Source organism: Emydura macquarii, unplaced genomic scaffold (assembly GCF_026122565.2).
Source record: "Emydura macquarii macquarii isolate MOO-44397 ecotype Brisbane River unplaced genomic scaffold, CSIRO-AGI_Emac_v2 contig_968, whole genome shotgun sequence".
NCBI lineage: Eukaryota > Metazoa > Chordata > Testudines > Chelidae > Emydura > Emydura macquarii.
Genome location: NW_027131105.1, coordinates 3566325 through 3584381, shown reverse-complemented (window position 1 = coordinate 3584381; position 18057 = coordinate 3566325).

Sequence of the window (18057 nt, the reverse complement as noted above, 5' to 3'; positions counted from 1 at the left end):
TTATGAATGGAAGCCGCTATCTAGTTAAACTGGACAGGAGGAAACAATGGAAGCGTCTTTCTTGCACGCCGTGCGTTATCAATGCACGCACCGAAGGAGCAGTCTCGCCACACGCCATGCCAGGGCGGGGGGGATCTGTCATTCGTTTATTTGAATCTGGGATTTTTATTCCAAAAGTAATGGCCGATATTTTACTGGGCTTTTGTTGCCTGAGGAAACTATTCGATGTGTGTTCTCAGGGAGTCCTTAGCGCAGGGAAAACCATCTGACCTTCTTTGCTGCTCGTCGTGTGACAAAGAGAATTGGGAGGAAAGTCAATCTCAGCTCCTCGCAGCCCTGAAAGGCAATCTCCTTGTTTTGAGAGGTAGCTGAAACAGTGTGGGTCTAGCGCCTTTTCCCAGTCGTTTCCCTGAGAATGCGCCTCTGTCAGCAGCAGGCTTTGTTATGTTAGAAAGGGTTCTCGGAGCGGGGTCTCCATCTGTGTGAATGCTCCGGACAAACTCCTGAAGTCCTTGCTCAGCCTCAATTTCCACGGGATCCAAGGAGAGCTCTGAGTGAGGACCGCAGGATCTCACCCTTTCTTTACAGCTGTATAGCGTTTGATTAGGGACCTGCACCCACTATCCATTTTAAGGCTACCTTCAAAAGCCAAAGGCAGCGACAGCCATCTCGCTTCTTCCCGGACCCCACTCTGCAGTCCTTAGCCGGATAAAAAAACCCACTTGAAGTGGATGGGAATTTTGCCTAGTCCCAGCCCACGCCACAAACAATGTAGCAGAGTGCCCTACCGCACATCTGTACAGACAGGGCGCTCCAGAGGGAGTTCCTTTCACCCTTCGAATAGACAGACCCCAGCACTGGGGGGAGTGATTGTGAGCGAACTTTTATCGTTAGCAAAAGGGCAACGTTTTCGCCTTGTGAAACCCCCCGGACTTCCCAGGGGCAGTCTAGCTCAATACGTGCTTACATTTTTCATTGCATCGCACCTCTGTCACCGTCAAAATTGAAGTGCCTTGGCTCCCACGGAAGTTCGGGGGGGGGGGGGGGGGGGGTTGCCAACGAAAGCTAGACCTGATAAGAAATGTGGCGGTTACAGTGTAAATAGAGCATTGATTCTTTCTGAAAACCTGCTTTACTCTGAAATTCGTTATGGCTCGTAGAAAATAAAGGTTGTTTCCGTTTACAAAGTGCATGACAAGCGACCCACACGAGGCACACACACACTTGGAAGACATGGAGTCCAACAGCCTCCGCCCCACCCCCGCAGTCCCTTCTTAACATCACTCTGCAAAAGACCCCAATATTTTAGGGCTCTGAAAAAGAGGTGCGAAAGCACCAGCTTCATTTGTTTCCGTCTGTTGATGCCCCTTTTTGCTCGCACGGAGGATTTGTTTTGTTCCTCTCCATCAAAACAGCGAGAGGAGCCATTCATTTGTCTCCCGGAAAAGTTGGTAACGTTTCAAATTAATAATTATCCACGTCAATGTCTTGTGTGTGTTGTCCTTGGAATTGGGACAGGGAGACTCATTTTAAGGACATAATCGGAGCGGATCAAACTGATAAGGATTCCCTCAGGTAACGCTGTCTTCGAATTATTGGCGTTTAAATGAAACAAGATTCATGCCGAGATAAAGGGGGGGAACAAAAGTAAGAGAAGTGGCCCCAGCCCGGGCAAAGTAGGATGCAACCTAAAGAGCCAGCTGCCGTGGGGATCGTTATTGACTTCCGTAAGGACAGGTTTCCTGGGGGAGATGACAATTAAAGCTAAAGAAATGCGTCCAACAGAGAAAAGAGAATCATGCCCGAGGGGTGGATTTAGGAGCAAGTTTTTAAAAATTAAAAGAAGTTTTGACAAGTTAATATAAATGAGAAATGTTTTGTTTTCCTTTAAATAGAAAGGAAACACGAAAGGATGGACATCTTCCTGCGGGACAGGTAAGATCACCCTTTTTCTTCCCTAGCTTGGCTGAAGTGTCTTTGGTTTGCACAAAGGGTGCATTTATTTTTGACATTCCCCCTGAATCTCTCCCCCTCCCCCCCCAATAAAAGCAAGATTGACTAATAAAGTCGATTTGAAGGTGAAACCTTCAAAGCCTTTGCAGGGAGCGATTGAGCAGTGCACCCGCCTCCGAAGCAGGCATTTTCATACAGAGCAAAGCCTCCCTTTTGGTGATGTGAAGCGCTCCTTGCGAAAACCCTCCCAGTTTGCACAGGCGTTATTTTCTGCCAGCTGTTTATCCCCCTCCCTTGTCGACACCAGGGAGAACAATCAATTCACGGGTTTACTAAAGTTTGGGATATTTCACGACCACAGGAAAGAGTCGCGGCGCCCGCCCCCCTTCTCTGCGCTGGAAGATGGGCTCGTTTTAATTTCATCATCTAAGATTTTGTTATTTTTTTTTGTTGTTGTCATTCAACATCCCCCATCTGGCCTGAAGACCCCAAAGAGCGAGGGGGCAGCAGGGGATTTTCAGAGCGAAAACAAACCATCTTATATCCAGCCCTTTCCGCTCTCCGTTATCTAGAGCCGCCTGATGCTCCGGGGGCCACTTTGATCCCCGATTCGGAACCGGTGCCGGAGAGGATCCGCTCTGCCGAAAAACAAAGGCAACGGGCGCCCAGCCTAGGCTGAGCGCTCCTTGCTCAGGCAAAACGCCCATTGGCTCTTCCTCTGGGCCTGGGAGGGGAGGGGAGGGGAGCGCAGGATCGGGCCCAGGGAGGTCTTCCTCGCAGGCCCAGAGGAGTGGAACGGACCCCCAAGTCCCCTGCGGGACAGATGTCTGAGAAACGCGTTCCCCACCGGTCCATTGAATTCCTGGCACTGTCTGTCAGGGGGATTTGCAGGAGATGCTGAAACTTCCAATTCGGGCCATTTCTGCTGGTTTACAGATCCCCAAACAAGCTCGAGATTTCCCTTCCCTCCTGCGTGACGAGGGGGTGTAGCCTAAAGATGACATCTGCCCTTTGACTCTCTCCAAACTGCCTCCCAATGACAGTTCCTAATGAAATGGCCCATTTTGAACAAAAGGTAGCAATTTTCAGCCTCCCTGAAAATACGTTGCAGATGCAAGCCAGAACTCCAGCCCGGACAGCGCGCGCCTCCCCAGACTATTCCTGGGGAAGTCGTTTAGTGGCAAAACTACCTTTAAGTCTTTATTTTAATTACATGATGAGCCTGCACAACAATCCCAAAAGCTAATTATGGGAAACTCGCTGAACTCGTGTCAATTCCAGTTTAGCTCGGCCACATACTGAAGGAGTTTGATTACTGTTAAAAGGGGGAGGAGGGGAGGAACAATTTCCAAATGCACAATCCCTGCAGAAAGGGAAATTCTTCTAATGTTTCTGATGAGACACAAATGTAGCTTATGGGTTGCTTTTTATAATTTCGAGCTTTTCTGAAAAGCGGGACCCTGAGCCCAACAAAAGAAATCCATTCCTTTGTTGACAGTTATATGCTTTGTGTATGTATCTATTTATCTAGCTCTCTCTGTGTATATACAGCTATAGCTATATGTATATCTATCTGTGTACACAAACAGAGCTATATGTGTGTATATCACACACACACACTTTTTATATATAAAATGTAAACTGGAATACCAAACTTTTGACGGGCTCAGTATTTCACTTCAATAGAGCGTCACCAGTTTACACCAGCTGAGAATCAGGTACGCGCCCACATGTATATAGGTAACTGCCTTCCCCCAGGAGACACAATCCTCTTGTTATCAAAGAGGGTCCTGAGAGAAGCAGCCAGAAGAAAGGAGGAATGTTTTGTATTTAGTAGTTCTCCTTGGCTCTATTTTTCCATTTAAAATGTTGATTCTTGTCATTTGGAGTTTGATTTAATTGCCAGATGGTTACTGAAGCAACCCCTAAGTCGGCTATATTTCAGAATAAAATGATTTCACCATTAAATACTTTTTCTCTGTAATGCAAGGGACCCACCATGCACTCATGGGAAAAAAAGGAAACAGCCCTGACAGCAATAAAGACCATATGCAATGCAAGTGGTTCAATTTAGTCTGCACTATGCAGGAGACTGTGAAGGGTTTAAATGTGTTAGCTGAATTTTGTAAACTGAAAAAAATGAAGACTTACAAGCAAAAAAAAAGAAGGAAAAGCAAATTTGATTTTTGGACAAACTGTCCAAAAAACCAGTTAGCTGATGGAGACTAAAACAAATCTTTCCATTTCATGACATAATTGAACTTCCCAGCCAGATCTGTAGCACATTTTGTGAGTCCACACACACACAAGTACTGTAATGGATCAGTGGAAGATGCACCAATATAAATGAGGGCAGAAATGAGCTCTGGAACTTTACAACGATAAGGAATATGTGCAGGATTTAAAAATTATTCCAACACTGCAAAAAACTTTGTCACAAGATAACTCTCCGTTTATGTTCAGCTGAATGTTATATCATTGAGATAAATATGTAAGGGCTTGATTTGACCCTGGGCAGGGCTGTGATACATCTTGCACTATTAGCCAGGAACCTAACATATGTGTTTAGTACCTAGATACATATTACAGTTGCTGACTTTACAGATACTGAGGCCTGGTCTACATCTAAAATTTTGGTTGACCTACCTACATCACTCAGGGCTGTGAAAAAATGTGTGCAGGGTGTGACATAGTTAGATCAACCTAACCCCTACTGTAGATGCAGCTAGGATGATGAAAGAATTCTTCTGTGGACTTAGCCACTCAGAGAGGTGGAAAATCCCCTTCCGTTAGTGCAGGAAGCATTTACGCTACAGCACCGTAGCTGTGCTGCTGTAGAATAGACATACCCTCAGAGCTGCACATCAGAATACCTGAGCCTTAGAATGACACTTTATGCAAAATTTCAGATATATTAGAGGAGGATTAGAGAGAGACATTTTAGAAAACTGAAAGGGCATATCTGCCAACCTCCCTTCTCTTTATAGGTATATTTCCTGCTTTCCTACCATGCCACTCAACCCCATCATTCTACAGAAACTAGGTGTTTCTTGAATTCATTTATACTCTTTACTTCCCCAGACTTCCTAGGTAACCTGTTCCATATGTTTATTACCATTTGTGTGAAACAGTTCTGCCTAGTTTCTCTATTTTCTCCTAGTTTCTGAATTTTAAAATTATGTCTCTTGATTTTTGAAAGTCTAACCAGTCTGAAAAATGTGCCTATCAACTTCACCAAGCCCTTACATAATTCTTATAACTTCTGTTAGGTTACTTTAACTTACTCAAATATTGCTATGTTAATGCCTTTCACTGTCTCAATGGAGCACTGTGAATTATGCACCCAGATTACTTACTTCAGCCGTGTCATTGAGATCAATGGGATCAGATACATGAATGTGGTCTAATGGATGGAGCACTGGGCAGGAATTCAGGAGACATGAAGTCTATTCATGGCTCTGCCACTGACCTGCTGTGTGACCTTGGGCAAGTCACTTCACCTCTTAGTGCCCCCATATGGCCTCCCATCATTTGTCTGTCTTGTCTATTTAGATTGTAAAACTCTTTGGGCAGAAACAGTCTTTATCTTGTGTGTGAACAGTGCTTAGCGCAAAATGGGGCCCTAAGCTTGGTTGGGGCCTCTAGGTCCTAACATAATAACAAAATATTGAGGGCTTTCTGTGCCTGCTTCCCCACCCATCCTTTGTCTGTCTTCTCTGTTTAGAATGTCATCTCTCAGAGGCAGAGACTGGCTCTTAACCATGGCTATGTCTACATTACAAGCGCTACCGCAACACAGCTGCTGCTATGCTGCTGTAGCACTGTCACGTAGACACTTGCTTACGGCAACGGAAGGGGGTTTTCTGTCACTGTAGTAAATCCATCCCTTCAAGACACAGCAGCTAGGTCGACGGAAGAATTGTTCCATCGATTTAGCTGCATCTATAGTGAAGCTTAGGTCAATTTAACTACATATCTCAGGGGAATGAATTTTTCACACCCCCGAGTGCCATAGCTAGCTCAACCTAAGTTTTAGGTACAGACCAGGCCTCTGTGTTTGGACACTGCCGAGCACAACAGGGCCCTGATCCTGGTTGTGGCTTCTAGCCGCTACTGTAATAAATAAATAAATACTATGGTAATGTCTGAGTAAGGTGAGAAAGATTTGGCTCCATATCCTTACCAGAGTAAAATCAGCATAAGATTGTTTAAACAAAATCCCCACATTCTTAAGCTAGTTCACTCATCAAGACAAATTACTTGCTATTTTGTTTTTTCCTGTTTCCCCCTTTTTATTTAAAATTAAATTAAAATAAAAAACCCTGAATACAGCAAATATTTATGCCCTCTTTTGGCCTTTAGAACAGGAAATGTTCAGTGTGTGGTCCAGGGCTGTTATATGTTTTGCAGTATATGGAATTACACAAAAGTGTAAATCACTACTTCTATTTAAAAATGTGTTTCCATGAGACAGTACCAGTAAAGGCTGCAGAATGGGACCTTACGGCCCAGATCCTGGAATGAGATCCACCCAGACAGAGCTCTCCACCCAAATGAAACCCCACTGAAGTCAATCAGTGAATGCAGGGGTCTGCCCACACCAATCTAATTTCTGAATTGGGGCCTAAGTACATTACATTTAATTTAAAAAATAATAACCATAGACGATACTACTACATTAAGAGTTTGATGATGCAAAGTAGGATTGAAGGAATCAGTTTCAGCATCAGAAAGCTTTGGAAATCAGTTTCAAAACTTTTGCAAGGCAAATTCTGTAGTTTAAAAAAAAAAAAAAAAAAGACAGCCAACTGTCAAATTAACACACTTTTAAAATTGGAAATCTTACCTTACGACAACTTTGAAGTTCTGTGAATTTCAGTGCTTTCAAATAAGATCTGAATTCTCAGTCCTATTTTGTTCCATCTCCCTGGATCTATGGCTGAAAAACACAATGCCAGTGTTATTAAAGCAGAAGTTTCTTGCGAGAGTAAACAGCTTCATTCAAGAGTAGAGCCACTGAAACAATGTGTATGTATATGTGTTTCTGTGTGTGTACACATCTAATATATTTATTTAATTATTTATTTATTAGTTTAAATATTATAATTAATATTAATTATAAATGTATTAATTATTTAATTATTATTAATATATTTATTTCAGATCAGGCATGAGTTTATATAGTTTCCCCCTGCAAACAGCAATGCAAAAGCCTTAACCCCAACCCCAAGATCATAAAAACTACACATTGTTTAAACTTTACTTCCCCTGAAGGGCTCATAAAAGAAACCTGCACAAAAAAACCAGGCTTGTCCATCTTTTTACATCTTTATGATATATAAAGGCAGTGTGAATTTTTTTTAAGACTAGAAGGGTTTATCTGGCTTACTTTCACATTAGAAATTCAAGTCCTGTCTAGGTTAGAAGACTATGATGGCTGGAGATCTAATGAAATGGTGACAGCAAAACAAGTGGAAGTTTTGCTATTAAGAGGGGAAAGTCTGTGTTTCTGTTTGGTTTTGATGAAAGCTCTTTAGCGTCAATGACCAATTAACATTCTGAATAGAGGAAGCCTTTGTTGAACATTCAACATCCTTGCCCTTTCAATTAAAGTGTTAAATGCTCACAATAAACTCCCTCATACCTCTAAGAAAAAACCGCAAAAATAAAGCCTAGGGGAAAGACTACATTTCTGATATTTCTATGATTAAAAACCAAACAGAAGAAAGACCTTTAAAACACCCCCAAACTTTTCAGACCTTAATTATACATTTAAAAAAATCAACAAAAAAGGGCATAAAACCATTCTTAAGAAATCTTTTGCAAGGCACTTTTAAGAATTGGAAGCCCCCGCAGAAACAGGATCTTTAGGTGCATGGTCTAACTCTGATAACTAATCACTGTCATTTGCTTTTTAAATCCCAATTCTATCTGAAGATTCATTTTAGCAGAACACCCTCTCCTGGTTTCTGAAATCTAAGAACTTGTCTATACTGGAGGATGTTTTGCACTAGTGTAGACACACCAATGTTGCTACACTAATGCCATTCCCTATTGTATATGTGCTGCCCTGGTATACAGTAGAAGTGACTTGTCGCAGTGTAAGCATACTGCAGTTTCAGCCAGGGTAAGGGACACTACAGTAAATTTTTTACTTCAGTGCATCAGATCTTCAGCAGGTGAAATCCTTGCACCACTAAATTTAACGAGAGCTTTGACACTGGTGTCAGTGAATCAGGATTGCAATCCTCACCCCTCTCCCTAGTGCATATAAAGCCTTAACAGTATGTATCTGAGATTGCGACACAGAGCTTATCGCTAAGGAAGATTATACACCTAGCAGCTGCAGTGCATTAGGTACCATTCAGCATGCCCAACTTCTGCTAGCTAACAGCCAGCTGCTTGTAATTGGGGGTGACCTTCATGCCATTCAAGGAACATCATTTCCACTCTTCTCACCCCTCTAACTGATGCAGGATAGCTGAAGAGGGAAATTAGTCACAATAATCTCCAACTCACTCAAGGCACTTGATATTCAGGAAACCCACCAAGTGGTATAAATAGAGTGGAAAATGTGACATCACACATTAATTGTAAAAGAACATGAGGGCTGAGGGAATAGCTCAGGCCTGAGTAATATGTTACGTTTAACGGTTGAGTAAAATTTCATCAGCATTTAAACATGTATTTCTCCAAAAATGATTTTCTGCAAACACCTGGCTTTACCAGACAGTGTAAGCATTTAGCTGTCTTTGAAAAATCACGCTTACAATGTGTAATTAGGTTTCCATATGAGTTGCACTTTGCTCCCTTTATTTTCTTACCAATTAAAGTGTATCACCAATTCATGCCCCATCCTTTCTATGCACTTCACTGATTCACACAACCTATGCATCTCAGTTTCACCCAGGACTTTTAATATGTTTTAAAGTTATAGAGGGAATAGCCCTGAAACTACAGATGTGTTAATGATTTTAATCAAACTAATCTAATACTCTGTAGAATATCCCACAAGCTTTAAAAAGGTGAATTGGATATAGATTGTGTTAATTTGCCTTTCTAATATTGGATATAGTACACTGGTCATGGCATTGCAATTAATTGTTTGTAAAATGGAAAGCAACATATAAATGCTTATTACATGTGTATCAATAGCTACATTTGTATAATTATCTGTCTATTCCTCATCACTGTAGTGTCTGCGCATTTTCTAACTAAGAAAGGACAAGGATCTCTTTCTGTCTCTCTCCCTGCCAGCCCCTTTATTTTGCAGAAGTACAATAACAAAAGAACATTAACAAACACTGCATACACAGAGACTAAAATACAAATTGCTAAAGAAAATACAAGTATGGCAATATTTTTAGTTCATGATCCAAAAATAACAATGCATGTGCACAATGGAAAATAGTACTTGGATGTCCCAATCAGATGGGTCTAAAGTTATAACATTTGAGAATGACCAACTTGAAACACTCCTTTCTATGAGCTAAGCTCTGGATTCTAGTGCAAACCCCATAGAAACATATATTGCACCAGGGGACGTAGAGGAGGAGGTTAAGAAATCTCTCCTGCCAGCATATAGTTTATTAGTAGAGGCACAATTGCTGTGGCCTCTGGAAAGGGATATTTCAGCCAGCAGATCAGTGCAGGTGTGTCTTCGCTGATTATATGTGTGGCCATCCTTCTCTTTTCTGTTTCACTCTGAAGCATGGAGCTGCCATGGAAAAATCTGCTGGAGAACTTTTACACGGTAGCATAGACAGGGTGCAGGCCTGGGGCTCCTGTGTAACAAGAATTGCAGCAGTTCTGTGGCATTTAGGACCGTACGCGTCAATGAAAAGGAGGGGTGGGTTTGGTCTTTTAGGAAATCAGTCAACTCTCAGAAACAAGGAAAAATACATAATTTGAAACTAAAGTGAGAAGTTAATACACATATATATGTATGGTCTACAGGATCAGGTCCTCCTTAAGCAAAGCTCTCAGTGAAGTCCCATAAGTCCTGAGTGGCTGCAGGGGTAAACGTTATATTTGAATCCACAGCCCATGTAAAATCCTAGGCTCAGATTTTAAGAAATGTGTGTGTATACTTTTACTCATGTGAAAACTGCATGGTTTAATGCCTGATAAAAGTGCACCAGTCAGCATTCTGAGTGTGCAAATCCCACGTTTGCATGTAAGCGTTAGAGCATTTGCATACCCCAGCTGAGGTGCATTTAAAAACCCATGTACTTTTTGAAAGCTGGGCTCTCTTGTTTAATTAATGATAACTATACCAAACCAAACCAATCACAGATGTCTGTGAAAGTACAGTTCTAGCTATCCATTTCAGGCAAAACAATGAATCAGCATTTATCCCCCCCAAACTGCATGGAATTCAAGCAACCAATTATAACAATGGCATACTTTAAAAATATCCTGAAATCAGCAAGTTTAAATACTTTTGTGGATCTGAGCCTATATCATTGATAACAATGTTGGCCTTGATCCTGCAAACACTTAGGCATGTGCTTAACTTCAGGCATGCTGAGTGGACCAATTGACTGGAATGAGACTGCTTACAGGGCATAAAGCTAAGCATATGCCTAAGTCTTTGCAGAATTGGCTTACCCTGGCTTACGAAAACTGAAAAAAAAATATTTAAGTGGGAGTGAGGTTCCTGAGCATTTTTGAGGATCTGGGCCTTAGTCTCTTCAACTTTTCACCTTTTATACTGTGCATTTACTTTTTGTAGTTCACCCAGCAGGGCTAAAATACTGAGGCCTGTGCCTGATGCAATCAATAACAAAACACCAAGAGATTTCAAAAGAAGCAGGATCAGGTCCCTAGCCTGTTCAGTGTTATTGTTTGCTTCTAGTAAGTTTCTATTTCTGGTTCTTATGCACTAGCTCAGATCTGGTGTCTGGGTTGATACTAGAAGAGGGAGATGTTTAAATCATTTAGAACAAAAAAATTGTTTAATTGAAATATTTTATAAAAAAGCACTTCCAGCTATATTACGTAGTGTTAACACCAACACTTCCACCCCACACATGTGCACATGGAGTTCCACCACCACCACTTTAATTTATTTATTTAAAAAAATCTAAATGCCAGGCCTAAATTAAATAAACTGGGTTCCTTTAAATGCCAAGCAATATAATAAATCATTAAACTGCAGGGTTGAGTTTTTTTGGGAAACTTACAAACTTTAAATGTAAAAACCTCTCTCTTTTCAAAATATAGGGACAACACATGAAAAGTGTCCCTACAATAAATATTATAGGCAGGCCTTCTTCCACCTCTCACTGAAGTCAATAGGATTTATGTGTCAGAAAAAGCTGCAGGACTGGGCCCACATAATGTTAACAAAACAGATCAGTCATAAATGCTTAGAAAAAGAGAACAGATGTCAGAAATCTCTTAAATGATCTTTATTTTTAGATGTTCCTCTTTTTACTGCCATGTGTTCCAAATACCCAAACTGACAAGGCAATAGATCTGGTGTGGTTGAAGATTTCCATAATAGAAATATTAGTCTCCTATATACTGTCTCAAAAAATCAATTGAATGCTACCCATTGCTAGGGGAGTTAATAAAAGAAGTTAACTCAAATAAAGATATATAGGTCCCTAGATACGGGACACTCAGAAATGAAGTTTGTGTGATTTACTGCCTCAGTCTAGGATAACACTTGGGAACAAAACCATGCCACATGGATTAACATTTCTGTATGCCATTTACATTCCTAACAGTCTTTATCCATTTAAATCTATAGTTTGGCTGGAGTTCAATGGGTTCTAAAGAGGTAACTTGTGTTGTAGGAGTCTCACTCATAAATCAGTTGGTGTGTTTGATATATTTGTGTATATGCAATATCATGTGACCTGTAACCAGATGTGTGATGGTACCTGTGCACAGCCAAAGTACAGTGCAAGGGGAGTTCTGGGAGTGGGAGGCTATAACTTCCTTTCTCTTCCCATGCTCTCCATCCTAGGGCCTACAGTATCATCTGCAGTTGCTGCACCCTCCTCTGCAATAGGGTTCAGCTGATGAATCCATATAGTTGCAGATCAATTACACACCCTTGCCCCTCCTCCACCTTGCTCCAAAAGCCCCCAGCATGTCAGGGTGGAGGGAGCCCCTCTGGAATATACAAGTATGTAATGCACACATGGAGTGCAAGCTGCATTCTGCTCCACCCCTGCACCAGTTGCTCTTCATTCAGGGCCTTCTGTGGTCCTTAGCTGAGCCAGAGAATGTAGCGTTATATGAATAGCGCATCACTGTTTATATACCCTCCTTTGGTAATTTTAGTGTATTAAGGCTTAACCTTGCACCCACTGAATTCAGTGGGAGCAAAATCTGACCCTATGTGAAGACCTGGCTTATTGATTTGTCTGAGTGACATGCAGTAATAAATGGCGAGCACTAGCTGTAGGAACAGAGTTTGTGTCGGATTGGACTTGTGAGTCATGGAGTTTTCTTGCCATTTTTCCATTGCAGGGGCTGTCCCCCTCCCAGTGAAGTGGCAGGGCAGTGAACCCCAGAATCTACCAGGGGCCAAAAACCATCTGTGTGGCACTCTTGTGCTTCTTCACTACGCCCTGGCCCTACACCGCATTCCTCTGCCTGCATGGGAGCAAGGGTTGAGTAAAACCATGCTCTGAGGACTTTTTCCACTGTGTGCTACTCTCAGAACCAATTCATATGGCAGGGGGTGCAGCTAAAATTGGGACTGACTCCACCATCATTAACTTAGGTGAGGAATCTCTGTGGGGTTGGGTAGGCGGGGGTAAGGTGGCCATACCATCAGCTCCGTCCACTCCAAGTCATGGATCCTGATCCCCATAGGTAAGTGCAGATGCTCAGCTGGTGCAAACTGTCACATCTCCATTGACTTCAAAGGGAGAAAGAAGGTGGGTGGGTGGGTGAGAAAACCAGCCAGTGCTGGCCATCCCTCCTGCTCAGATCTCACACATTTTCATCCCTGCCAATCAAGGATCGAGCTAAACCTTAATCTAATTTCAAATGATGCAAAGATCCGAATGAGGAAAGGTATATATTTTAACAAAGTTCACTAAAGGATGGACAGTGGTATGGATCCAATCCTGCACACCCAGAGTTCTCATTGAAGGTTTGAGAGGGCTGGGAATGGACTGGTCCATGATCAGAAGAGTCATCTGCATGAAAAAACAAATTACCCTACAAATTATAACCTTCAATTTATGTCCAGGGTCCATATATAGGATTTATTTTTAATTTGAAAATTAGAATGAAGTAGTCTACAAACTCTTTCTAAGAACTGAATTTAAACCTTGTTGCTGGATTTTAAAAGGGAGTTTTAGTATTTTCTAAAATAAGTCATTTAAACTTGGACAAAATCTTTACAATGCTGAAGGTAATTTAAGCAACTATAATTTCTTAAGCTTTGTAATTTTGGACCTGATCCTGTAGGCTTTATTTAGGCACCGCTGCAAGCCTCCATCTCATCCCAACTGCAGATCAGGCCTTTTTATTCAGATTGCACATATGAGCTGGAATTTGGAAAAGCACCTAAGGGTGCTGGGTGCTTTTAACTCCTTTAGGTGTTTTGAAAATCTCTCCAGTGGGGTGAACCTTGCTTTCACTGAAGTCAATAGAAATTTTGCTACTGAGCTCAGTTGGAGCTGGGCCAGACTTCCAGATACATCACATAATAATGCAGCATGGGCAAATTTTAGATAAAGCACTTTCTACTTGCCATTTCCAAGAGGGATTGATACAGTTTTCAACCTACAGCTGAAGCTCAGCATACTTAAGGAATTTAAGCCATTTTGCTTTTCATGCACAGTCTATGTTGCTTCTGTTCTATAACTAGATTTCAAACTTTTTTTAATATAGAATTTCAAATTCCAGTATAACTAATTATTAAATCATGTCAGTGATAACTACAGATAATTTATTTTGTATCATTATGCACTATTCCTGTTTTCTTTAGGATCCCTTCACTACGTTTTTCTTTATACTCTGTTTTTAATTAAAACAATTAAAGACAGACAGACACACAAACCAGACCTAACACTATTTTAGTCAAAGCTGCTTAAATGTCAAGTCTCTACATGGCAAGTTTCAGGCTGAAAGGAATGTTTTTTTGCCAACTGATAAAGCCCAAAAAGAACAGGAAGCTATAACAAAAATGTTGACAAAACCTAAATGATAGGGGCACGAAGAGTAACACTATAACACTGTCATACAAAGAGGGGAAAGACAAAGTGTATTACAAATGTGTTGCTTGTTATACAGAATCCTAAGGGCAAAAGCAATGTTTACTCAGTTACAGGACTCAGAAAATTAGCTTATAGTTTTCAGCTATAAAGGCTTTGGCACCCTCTGCTGGATTTGTGATGTTATAGGCTCCCTGAGCTAGTAGAAATGGGGCGTCTGATCCAATGTATATAACCCGAATGTGCTGATAAGAGAGCCAAATCGGATCACACATATATGCACATTATTATACTCCGGTCTCTGTACTCCCTTACTAATGAAGGTGTATTCTCCACCATCCTCATTTGTATAGACTATGGACTACTTCGGAGCTCCAATTGTTTTATTGTTATGAGTATTACAGTAGCACCAAGAGGTTCTAACCTAGATCAGGGCCTCGTTGTGTTAGGCACTGTACAAAACACATACTAAGATAGTCTCTGCCCCACAGACATTTCAATTTAAATAGACAAAGTTGACAAAGGATGGGAGGGGAGGCAGAGGCACAGAGTGGGGAAGTGACTTGCCCATGGTCACCAGCAGGTCAGTGGCAGAGATGGTAAGAGAACCTAGGTCTCCTGAGTCCTGTGACTGTGCTCTGTCCATTGTTTCTAGAACTTTTGGTATCCTTCAAGTTGAATGGCTGTGTAGACTGAAAACTCCAAGCGTCTAGATTCTTTTAATTTTTTTTTTTTTTTAAAAACACTGACCAAAAGTGAGTAAATCACAAGAAATGTTATTTGTTTTGAGTTAAAATGAACATATTAACAAATGGCCAGAACTTGACCACTTTACTCAAATAGGCAGTCCCCTGGACCTCTGAGTAAGCTGAGCAGGATTGTTCCTCCACCTCTGCCTGTCATGTATAACATATGTGCTGTATTGAGAGATGAGTGACTTGTTTGAATAAAATTAGAACCTTGTGCAACATTCAAGCTGGTGCTTACTAACTTTTGGGCACAATTTACAGGTAGGTGCTTGCAAAATAGGCTCTTGTCGTTCAAAAAGGTTCAGACCACTTCCTCCTGACCCCCACTATTTTTTTTAATCTTCCTGGATGCTTTTGCTCTGCCTGAGTCCAGGCAGGATTGGAAGAACTGAAATAGTGGGGGAAAAAGCTATTCTTGAGGCATTTCCTGTCCTTACGGGGACCACAGGAAATCTCATGGGAAAGCTTTCCCTGGTGATAGCTCGAGTGCAGGTCTCCAGACTCAGGAGGCTTGGATGTGATTTAGGGAAGAAACTACACTCCAGAGTGTGGATCTCTGAACCAAACCAAACCAACAAATTTGGGAATATGGCACCATCACTAGCTGTCACAGCATGTGACAAATGCTCTCACTCTGACATTCAGATTTATTTTTTAAATATTAGATGCTATATCAAGACTTGTTTCATGTTTTTAACTAATTCTGTAGTGGAAAAAGATATCAATCTTTGACAATGTCTTATGTCCCATCACAGCTTTAGTATTTCAACTCCTTACTTTCCCATGGCTTAAAACCCATCCTGAACATCCGAATTCTTTGTTCGTTCAGGAGATCATTTTCTCTTATTTATTTTTCAATTGACTTCAGTGGGAGCATGATCTAGCCCCAAAAGTGGTCAGTCATCTTACCAGGGACCTCATTCCAGGCAGAACAAAACTGCTTGCCACTCATCCTCTCTCCTGCTCTTCATGTTCATCTTTTCTTGTTCTTGCAGAACACTCCACTCTCCATCCTCCCTAGTTGGCTTTTATTCCTTTTGCGTTCACAGATAGAAGGAACTTGTTTATCACTAAAATTACTATTCAGTTGCTTATGATCTATCAGGCAAAGCAAGTTCCATATGTACACAATAAGCATTTCCAGGCAGAATCAAAAAAATCAAAGCAATTGCTAGAAGGAGGCTTGATGACAAGCGGTTTAGTACACTAGCCTTTCACTTTTGGTGTTGCAATTTTCCTGAGTCACACGGGAATTTAATGGAATCATGCTGTTTTTGCTGGCAGCTTTTCCCTTTCTCAGATGGTCAGCATATTGCGGAATTGGGAGTTGTTAGCATAGACTCCAAAGCCTGCAGAAAGTCCTGGGCCTAGATCCACAGTAAGACTACAGTCAGAGTTAGGCACCTAAGTCCAACACTGAGATCCTCAAAATTCCCACTCAGCTGCTGCCTAACCTTGTATCCCCAGCTTCCTGAGTAGGGATGGGTGTAGGACACATCCCTCTCCTCAGCACTTGCTAGTTTAGGCAGCTCCCGGCCTAGCAAGCTGGCTTTTGTGGATCCATTCTCAGGTGCCTGTCTGACCCAATGCCTTGGGTAAGGAGCCTCTGCACCTTACCCAGCATCCGTGGATTCCACTGGGTGGCAAGGCATGTAAGAGTTCGGCTCTACAATGCCTAAGTCCCTTTGTGGAGCTGGGCCTTACTGACTTCAGAGATCTTCTGCCTACACAGAGCCCACTGAAGAGTGTTGTTGGGGCCCTTGTAATAAACAGTCAGCGCTGGATTGCAACAGCAGGGTGGTGGTTGGTTCTGGGAACCCTGACAGTGCATTGAAGAGAGGCCAGAACAGTCATTCCCTTTATAATCCGCCTCCTCTCTCCAGTACCACTTGTGCAGTGCCTCATGTAGCGGAGCACCAGTGAAAACAACGACAAAACACATCTGTCGTCAAGATCTGAAGACACATTTATGTCCAGATCTTGCTGATACTACTCATGGAGCCTATTAGATGACTCACCTGGGTAAGGTGAGCAGGACTTGGCCTGGATCTGATTTTATTTGAATTTGCTCTATCGCAGATAATAATGTTTACGCCTGGGGCATTCCATACGCAGCTCCAGTAAAGTACATTTCTGATTCTTTAAAAAGTTGTTAATGTCTCAGTACCTGAATTCAGCAGTTCACCAGTGTTCGGTTAATTTCTGTGAATCCAGTTTAGGACAGCAACACAGAAGTGTACTAAGGTGTGGTTTGAGCAGTTATAAAATACATTGTTTCAGATGAAAGTTTTGTACATACAGGAGATACTGGAAATAAATTGGCACAGCTAGAAGTTAAAACATTAATCTTTTGAAGACTATATTGCTTTGGAAATTGTATCCTGTGCACCTGGTTCTCCTCTCACAGCAGTTTTATACTTGGGTAACTTCCTTGACTTCAGTGGAGTCATTTCTGATTTACACCACTGTCAGAGAAGAAACAGGACAGATCTATTCAAAATTAAAGTTAAAGGGTAACTTGATCACAGTCTGCAAGTACCTACATGGGAAACAAACATTTAATAACAGTCTCTTCAGTTTAACAGAGAAAGGCATAACATGATCTAATGACTAGAAGATGAAACTAGACAAATTCAGACTGGAGGCAAGGTGTAAAAAATTAATCAAGGGTCATTGTGGATTCTCCATCACTGGCAATTTTTAAATAAAGATTGGATATTTTTTCTAAGAGATCTGCTCTAGGAATTATTTTTGGGAAGTTCTACAGAAAAGATCAGATTAGATGATCACAATGGTCTCTTCAGACCTTGGAATCTATGAAAATCCTGCCTTCTAGGCCATTGCTGTGGTAGTAGGAAAAAACAGGGTTTCCCCAAACCCAGCCTCAATTTCCCCACTCATGTAAGCCAGCAGATCATCTCACCAGCTGGTGCATCAATGAAGCTCACACTGGTGTCAATATTTCATTCCCTCTGCCAACAGATTCATTTTATATTTGACACACGACACACGACACACGACACACTACAACCTCAGTCCAGACAGTAAAGCAGGCCCTGTCCTCGGGCCTCTGCTAAGACCTGTGCCTCAGAGGGTTTCTGCTGTTGCCTATACAGCAGGTATCTCCACCTAGGTTCTTCACCTAAGCGATGTGGCAAGCTCCCGCTCCC